We start from the raw sequence: 9,973 nt of genomic DNA, 5'->3' as shown, positions 1-9,973 counted from the left end.
TCACGCATCAGATCTCTCTGCATCTTAAGGTAACTTCGGACATAAGTACTGAAACGAGCATGCGCTCGGTTTGTATCGAAGTGAGGGTGTCCCCAGCAATTGCAGTCCGACAATTGTAAAATTTTCCAGCATAAAATCTTATCCCACTATAGCCATCAGAATCTGTCCTGGCATATCATCGCTACCGGATCCTGTGGACGCTGCAGTTAATAGTTTTAAACTCTGTCCTATAAGGCCACTTCCCACGAAAAGTATACTTTCGAGGAATTGTATTTGTTCATCATGTGCTTAACATTAAAGTTATCTCGTTCGCATAAATTTTGAAGCAGCAAACATAATAGACCAAGAACAACATTACAACAAATGTTATATTTTGAAGATGCTGCACATAATAGATACAGACAACTGCGCGCATTTATACAGGCATTTATTAGATACCAGTAATGGTTAGAAATTGCTCAAGCAATTGTTTTGATTCTAAAATTGTTCAGGAGTTAATAACACAAACATTGAAATGCCGTCAACTCAGATGTCTTATTCTTGAATCCCCCGTATAAGCAAATGTTTTTTTTTTGGATAAAAAGTGCAGAAGCAGAGCGTACGGCAGTCTCATGTAAATTAAGCTATCGCGGGCACGATGGCACACCTAATGCGTTTTACAAATTCACCTAAATTGTTAAAAAAAAAAAGAAAAATGGAAAAAAGGTCTGTAGATATAGAAATTGATAAATATTTAGCAATGACTGACAATGTGAGTCTAGTGATACCAAGTTTTCAAGAAATATTTTAAATATACCAGTAATTAATAAAGTACGACAAAAAATTCCGCTATAATTTTTTAAAATTAAAAGCCCCCGTGCCGTGTCATTACCGTGGCGTGCCTCGTATTTGCCCATAAAGCCTTAATAATCGCTAGCAACACCTCAAAGTAGCGCAACCAACGCAAATGTTAAATAATGATAAATGTGTGGTAATATTATGGCTGCGTTGGCTAACGGCTGCGCCCTTGCGAACCACCAAACTGCTCGAGTTGTATGATGCGGCCTTCGGATGATTCCACCGAGGCGGCTTTAAAGAACTTGCGATTTTGGGAGGAATGAGAATAGCCAGGGTGACTTCAATTCGGCTGATTTATTTTCTTAACCTAAAATATAGTATATTTGTCGGTGGGAAGGCACCTTCCGCATCGAACGATATGATTTTCAAGAGTAATTTATTAGTACAAAATTCAAAGTTCTGGAAATTTCCTGTAGAATAAGTAAGAAAGAAAAGAATTAAAGTAACGGAGCTCCAAGTTTGTCTATCTAAAGTAACATGCGTTGCTTCACTTGTAGACCAAACATTTTCCAACTTTAGATGATGGCGATGTTGAACATCAAATTCACGTCCGGAAGACTCCTGCGAAGAGAATAAACTTCTCCATCCAATTCTCCTGAATAAACAATGGGCAGAGTTTGGCCTTTGGTGATTTCATGAGCCCTTTTGAATGTCTTTAACGTCACCACTTTCACTGACCTAGAGGCCATTGATGAGGAGGGAATCGTGCTAAGTATTCAGAATTCCCACTATAGCCATCAGAATCTGTCCTGGCATTTAATTTCTACTGAGGCACCACGCATGGGAGGGTTGTGGTAGACTGGAGATAATAGTTTTAAAACTCTATTCAATAAGGCCTGTAGAGTTAAACGATCAACGACTTTAAATATTAGATTGGACGGTCTTTTACAATGCGAAGACCGTGGGGTGCAACCGTATATCGGACGGCTCGATCGCGTGGACAAATTATAAATAAAACGGACAAACAATTAAAATATGATTAACTACAGCTAATTAGGAGCTAAGTGTGCTAAAATAGAGGTTTTCACATGAGAAAGAGAGGCTTCTGATCTCAATACGGGATATAAAAGATTGTAATCAGAACATAGGACTCGAAAAGGTTCATGCAAAGAAATACTGAAATATAAATACAGTGTTTAAAGGATAGAGGAATAAAATTTCTAGTAGGTCTACAGGGTTTCAGATAAGTTTAACTAGTTCAATGGCTCAGGAAAGTCACCTACTAAAAGTTTGTGAATAAAGATAGCACCAAGCATTACTCTACGATTAATTAAACAAAGAAGATTGATTAAAAGAAGCTTACTGGAGTATGATGGCAAATTGACGTTGCGATCCCAATATCGACCGTGAAGAGCAAAAGCAGAACTTGCTTTTGAAAAGATTCAATTTTACTTCTGTGCGTCTCATATTGAGGTGACCAAATGCAAGATCCGTTCCATAAGATAGGACGGATTAATGAAGTATACAGAATTTAAGTTGTGTACTTATCGTCAAACCCAAGAACATCCATAGCTTTACTAACTGGAGCTTTACTAACTGTAGAAGAAATTTGAGGATTAAACGTTAATTTATGGTCCATAAAAACACCTAAATCATTGACAATATCTAACCGCTCTAAGGCAGTGTCGTTAAGAAAATAAGTTTCTAAGTATGGAGTGCATCTATATAAAGACATAACTTTACATTAGAGCCGTTGAGGTTTAATAGGTTGGTTTCACACCAACTCTGAAGATTATTAAGATCCGATTGAAGTAGGCAAGAAGACGATATGTCTTTAAAACTGAGGTAAAGCTTGACATCATCCGCGTACGAGAACCCGAGAATGTGACACTTCCAATGGAAGATCATTTATAATGAAGTAAGTAAGTCGTCTCGCCGACTTGGGTATACCATACACCAGGTGAAACAAATATTTAAAATTTCGAAAACCAAATGTATGTCTATTAAATTGTTTTAACATGCCTCATGCCATATGCTATCTCGCTCACTCTACAAACACACGAGCACTCTAGCGCCGCCACTAGCCAACGGCCAATTCTGCCCTTATGGATCGCGTAGCAAAATACGTTCATACGTATATTTTGCATGTTTCTAGTCCGATTTCAATCAAATTTGGTAGTATGATAGAAATAGATAAGATTTATTAGTCTGCCAAATTTTTAATCGCGATGGTTAAAAAATTGCAAGAGCCAATCGGTTTTTCTAAATTATGGAGGCGGAAGTGGGCGTGGCAACATATTAAAATATAATATTAAAATAATATATGTATTCTGCGCGCATACTAAGCCAATATACATACCAAATTGGGTGATTTTAGCTTTGTTAGTTTTCGAGAAAACCTGTTTTCTTTAATTTCCGGGGCGGAAATGGGCGTGGCAAAATTTTTAAATAGTCAATATCTGCGCGTCTATTCAGCTAGCTTACATCTGCCATACTTTTTAAGAAAAATAGTTTATGTAAATTCCGTGGGCGGAAGGGGCGTGGCAAAAATTTGAAACAAACTCGATAAGCGTACATACTACACGAGACTGCATACCAAATTTGGTGGCTCTAGCTCTTATAGTCTCCGAGATCTAGGTGTTCATACGGACGGACGGACGGACGGACGGACGGACAGACGGACATGGCTAGATCGACTCGGTTTTTGATCCTGATCAAGAATATATATACTTTGTGGGGTCGGAGATGCTTCCTTCTGCCTGTTACATACATTTTGGCGACTTTAATATACCATTTCACCCTATGGGTGTATGGTATAAAAAGTGTGAATAGCAATGGACCCAAATGACTACCCTGAGGTACTCCAGAGGTCACTTGGATGGACCTTTTGGCTGGGGAAACCAAGTGCGTCCAACTCATGTAATAGCAGAGTATGATTAACAGAGTCAAAGGCCTTGCTGAAATCAGTATAAATGACGTCAGTTTGCACGGCAGTCTTGAATCCTTTGATTGAGTGAGATGTAAATTCTGATATGTTAGTAGTTAACGATCTACATTTTTCAAGCTCATGTTAGGATTACGAAATAATTGAGCTACAAAAATGCTGCTTCCAGATAGGAAGGACATCGGACAGTGTACACAGCCGGGTATTCCATAAGGGCCAGGTGCATATGTTGGTTTGACGAATCCGAGCAAGCTAAGAACCAAATTTTCATCAAACACAGAGTCTAAAAAGCAGTTGGACGATTGCAAGTGATGATGATAAGGAGGATTTGCCTGATAAATCGAAGAGGAATAAGTTGTTGTAAAAAAATCGGCAAACATGTCGGCAACTGCCTGATTAGTGTCAGCTCTATTGTTTTCGAAAGTCAAGTAAGACGGGTGCACTGATGTCTTACGTTTTACCACTAACCATAGAACACATAGATGGGACAAACTCATGATTTTTGATTGCAAACGCTAGCCTAGTCATGGAACCCCAGAGAACTTTGGGAAAACCCGAACGCTCGTACTCTCAATGAGAGCGTAAAGTGGGGAGAGGGCCAAGCAGCTACGAAAAAATTTCAGTCTAGCACAGACTACAGAACGACGAAGGCAGGCCTATGTCGCTTGTGATTTCGTTCTGTCTATGTATGTGTACACTCGTCTGTACATGCTCAGGCTTCGTAGTGTGTGTGTGACGTGAAGTTGTACAACATTGCATTTCAATAGCTCGCTCGACCAAAATTTTAATTTTCGACAAAACAGCGACAATGCGAATAAGAAATGCCCCTGTGGAAAGAATATCAAGAAATATTGCCATCTTCTTCGTATGTATCCCGGCGGCTGTGCCGATAGAGTGTTCGCTTGGCGATCTGAATGTTGCTGGTTCGATTCCCACTTCGGAACCGACCAATATGGTTTTTTTTCTATTTTTTAATAAATAAATAAATAAAAAATAAATAAATAATAAATGAAGAAAAAAGAAAAATAAACAAAAAATAAAGAAACAAAAAATCCACAATAGAAAACAAAATTATAAAATAAAAAAAAACTTTATATAAGCCAATGATTACGATTGGGGAATCGAACCAGGGACATTCCCCAAGTCACATCACGAAGAGAGCACTCTATCGGTACAGACACCGGGATACATTCGAAGAAGATGGCAATATTTCTTGATATTCATTCCACAGTGGCATATCCTATTCGCACTGTCGCTGTTTTGTCGAAAATTAAAAATTTTGGTCGAGCGAGGCTATTGAAATGCGATGTTGTACAACTTCACGTCACACACACACTACGAAGCCTGAGCATGTACAGACGAGTGTACACATACATAGACAGAACGAAATCACAAGCGACATAGGCCTGCCTTCGTCGTTCTGTAGTCTGTGCTAGACTGAAATTTTTTCGTAGCTGCTTGGCCCTCTCCCCAGTTTACGCTCTCATTGAGAGTACGAGCGTTCGGGTTTTCCCGAAGTTCTCTGGGGTTCCATGACTAGGCTAGCGTTTGCAATCAAAAAATCATGAGTTTGTCCCATCTATGTGTTCTATGGTTAGTGGTTTTACATTAACAAAGTTATAAAATTGATTAGGATCTGGGCTTAGGGACTCTGGAGACTGAGAATTATACCCCAGACAGAGCTACATGACCGAGCAGGGACGTTGATGAGTATTATGAAGGAAAAGTTAAAATATATAAATATATTATTTATATATATATATATAAATTATATTAAAGTGTTTTAATATTCCTTTTTAATTATTTGTTTGCAAGCGTATTTTGGTTTCTAAATAAACGGATTGCGACTTATTTTTAAGATTAGTTTTTATATTTTTTATGAGCGATGCGTCTTGTATGGGCAGAGACCGGAAAGAAAACCAGAGGGCCGGGGCTAACTTCGAACGCGTCAAAGTTTGTATACCCTTGCAACTATTATGGTAACTCTTTTCTTACCTATAGCCATTAAAGTAGAAAAACGTTCAAGCTAAAAAGGGTAATATTGCGAAAGAACGGCCTACAATCTTAGTATAGGAAATAACGAAGATATTGATCTGAGTCACTGTTTTGCACTGATCGTTCCTATGGGAGCTATATGATATAGTTACACGATCTTTATCAAATTCGGCACAGTCATTAACAGATACATTAAACTAACAAATGTTTAATTTGAAAGCAATCGCGTCAAAAGTAACGAAGTTATTGACAAAAGTCACTGTTTTCGAAAGATCGTTCCTATGGGAGCTATATGATATAGTCACCCGATCTGGATCAAATTTGGCACAGTCGTTTATATGTGTAATTCACTCACCAATATTTCATGACAATAGCTCAGAAAATAACGAAGTTATTAAGAAAGGTCACTGTTCGTGACTTTGCCATTTGTATGGGAGCTATATAATATAGTGATCCGATCCGGCTGAATCCGAGATATACAACGCCTGCAGTATATACAAGCCTACATGCAAAATTTCAGCTCTGTAGCTCCAACGGTCTAGGAGGAGTTTGCGTTGATCGAGACGGACGGACGGACATGGCTATTTGAACTCGTCTCGTCGTGCTGATCAAGAATATATATACTTTATATGGTCTGAAATGCTTCCTTCTATGCGTTGCACACTTCTGACCAAAATTAATATACCCTTTTTGCAAGGGTATAAAAAGACGTTGCTTCCGCTATTGCCTCCTGCCCATGTTATATATTAAAGTCCACACAGGAGTAAAACTTTCTACATATACGTATATATTCGCGGTTAGGGTATTTAATGGTCCATTACCGGCGTCGTTGTGTCACGCGTTTTTTCTTTAGTTTGATTCGTGGCGTGTGTGTGCGAGCTATGAGCATTCTCTTGCCATCTCCCTCTCACTCCTAGTGCACTTACATGTTCGTGGGTATTGGCCCTCACATGTGTGATGCCGGATCGGATCGTGTGTGTATGACAGAGCCCGGCACTCATATCCCCTCGTATGCGTGTAACCGAACGGCTGCCGAAGTCCTCACACAAAATTATCATGAGCAAGAGGGTGGGTTTTAGTTCCCCTCAGCATTTCGACGCAAGCAGATCTATGTCGCTTTGTTGAGAGAACACACATGAAAAAATTGATCGCTGCTTTGTTTTCTCTATCTTTTTCTTGCATAAGATTATTTGCTGCACTCGTTTTCTTGATTTGAGGCAGAATTTGATGAGTTTCATTTGCCAGTGTAAAGCAACATACGCACACAAGCAAGTGCACACATACAACCAAACTTTTTTAGCGCTCTCTTTGTGCCGGGCCCTGGTGTATGAGCGTCGCTGACTCTCCTGTATGTGTGCGCTCACGATACGAATTGTAGAGATTAGCCTGAAAATGTGAGTTTGTGACGCTTACACATTTCCTCCAAGGCAACAAATTTCGGATTCGCTTGTGACGTACATATGTGTGAAGAGGAGATTCATAGACATTGGACACATTCGTGTGGATATACGTATGGAAGGGTATGCATGGGAATATCGCCTAGATAAAACACACCAATGAGGAAACAAAAAACCTTCGTTTTTTTAGGCAGAGTCGTATGATTATCCTTTATGGTTATTCTTTTTAATGATGAGTACAATGAAATGAGAGCAACAAATTAAAAAAAAAAAATATATATATATACATATAACTTGTTTTCCACCGATCGTTCCTATGGGAGCTATATGATATAGTAACCCGATATTTATCAAATTCGGCACAGTCATTAACAGATATACTAAACTTACAAATATTTAATTTGAAAGCAATCGCGTCAAAAGTAACGAAGTTATTGAAGAAAGTCACTGTTTTCGACCGATCGTTCCTATGGGAGGTATATGATATAGTCACCCGATCTTGATCAAATTTAGCATAGTCGTTTATATGTATAATAAACTCACCAATATTAAATTTCACGACAATAGCTCAAAAAATAACGAAGTTATTGAGAAAAGTCACTGTTCGTGACTTTGCGGTTTGTATGGGAGCTATATGATATAGTGATCCGATCCGGATGAATCCGAGATATACAACGCCTGCAGTATCTACAAGCCTACATGCAAAATTTCAACTCTGTAGCTCTAACGGTCTAGGAGGAGTTTGCGTTGATCCAGACGGACGGACATATATGAACTCGTCTCGTCATGATGATCAAGAATATATATACTTTATATGGTCGGAGATGCTTCCTTCTATGCGTTGCACACTTCTGACCAAAATTAATATACCCTTTTTGCAAGGGTATAAAAAAACCAGAGGGCCGGGGCTAACTTCGACCGCGTCAAAGTTTGTATACCCTTGCAATTTTTTTGGTAACTCTTTCCTTACCTAACGGCCATCAAAGTGAAAAAACGTTTAAGCTAAAAAGGCTAATGTTTGCGAAAGAACGGCCTACATAGGAAATAACGGAGATATTGATCAAAGTCACTGTTTTCCACCGATCGTTCCTATGGGAGCTATATGATATAGTTACCCGATCCTTATCAAATTTGGCACAGTCATTAAGAGATATATTAAACTAACAAATGTTTAATTTGAAAGCAATCGCTTCAAAAGTAACGAAGTTATTCACCAAAGTCACTGTTTTCGAAAGATCGTTCCTATGGGAGCTATATGATATAGGCACCCGATTTTGATCAAATTTGGCATAGTTGTTTATATGTGTAATTAACTCACCAATATTAAATTTCATGACAATAGCTCAGAAAATAACGAAGTTATTGAGAAAAGTCACTGTTCGTGACTTTGCCATTTGTATGGGAGCTATGTGATATAGTGATCCGATCCGGCTGAATCCGAGATATACAACGCCTGCAGTATATACAAGCCTACATGCAAAATTTCAGCTCTCTAGCTCCAACGGTCTAGGAGGAGTTTGCGTTGATCCAGACGGACGGACAGACGGACGGACGGACGGACGGACGGACGGACGGACGGACGGACGGACGGACGGACATGGCTATTTGAACTCGTCTCGTCGTGCTGATCAAGAATATATATACTTTATATGGTCGAAGATGCTTCCTTCTATGCGTTGCACACTTCTGACCAAAATTAATATACCCTTTTTGCAAGGGTATAAAAATTAAAATATATATATATAACACGCGCAAAGCCAGGCCATGCTAAGTAAGCATATCGGCAGTCTCCGGTAGGGTTTCTTCAGAGTTATTAGCAGGGTCATCCACAGAGTTTTCGACAGGATTAATTATATCATCAACGGCATATTTCGGAGAGAATTATTAATTTAGTCAGCTACTGAGTTACCGACAGAGTTAGCGATAGAGTCATCAACGGAGCCATCGAAAGATTCGCATATGGAAATTAATTTTATTAAAAAAAAATTTTTACAAGAGAGAAGAAAAAGAGCAAGAGTTACCAGAAGCAGATAGAGCGAGTCAAGGTGCCTCTCTCAGAGAGTCAATAGTGGGACAATACCCTACCGCACTTCGAGTTGAACGGGACCTGGGTATGGGTAACCTAAAATTCAACCACTCTAACATAATTCAGGGTGAGCGTGTGAATAGCACGAGGGGCCATTTAAGTTAAACAAATGCACTGAAAGGGGCAGTCAGTGTTTGGAACTCGGCAAGATAACATCGAGATAAAAAAAAATTGTTAAAATTTGGAAGGATAACAATTTGACAAAGCTCATCACCAGGACTATATATCGATACGAGGATTTACACCGGAAGGATCAACAAGGACCTAGGACAAGGACATTCACCGCGAAGGTGAACTAAGCTTCAAGGATATCTCAACACCCAATGAGATTAAGCGAGGAAGATTTAATCGCTTCTCCAATAACCATATTTTACATTCACGCATTGTCCCAATTCCAATCAATAAACGGGATCTAATTCTATCACCAGGTACATCTTTCTTATATATTCGAACTATTTCTCAAACTATTTAAGCCAAAAACCACCTTGGAGTTTCCACTCGCGTGGATAACTCTCATTTACGCGAAACCGTTACTTACTTTTCTTTGAACAAACATACATATATTTTTATATTTCCTGACCCCACCCCTGCAGAATTTAATAAAAAAAAAAATCAAAGAATAACAATATTAGATTGCTCTAATAGCAATAAATAATAAGTTGCAACAACAAAGTACGTCATTTTTACAAAAGCCATGTCCACCAATTCGGGCCCAAGCTCTCTCGATTCCCACCAGCAACAGCTACAAGAACTAATTGTACAAACACAACGTGA

This window comes from Drosophila willistoni, unplaced genomic scaffold, assembly GCF_018902025.1.
Source record: "Drosophila willistoni isolate 14030-0811.24 unplaced genomic scaffold, UCI_dwil_1.1 Seg387, whole genome shotgun sequence".
Lineage (NCBI taxonomy): Eukaryota > Metazoa > Arthropoda > Insecta > Diptera > Drosophilidae > Drosophila > Drosophila willistoni.
This window is presented reverse-complemented; position numbering follows the sequence as displayed.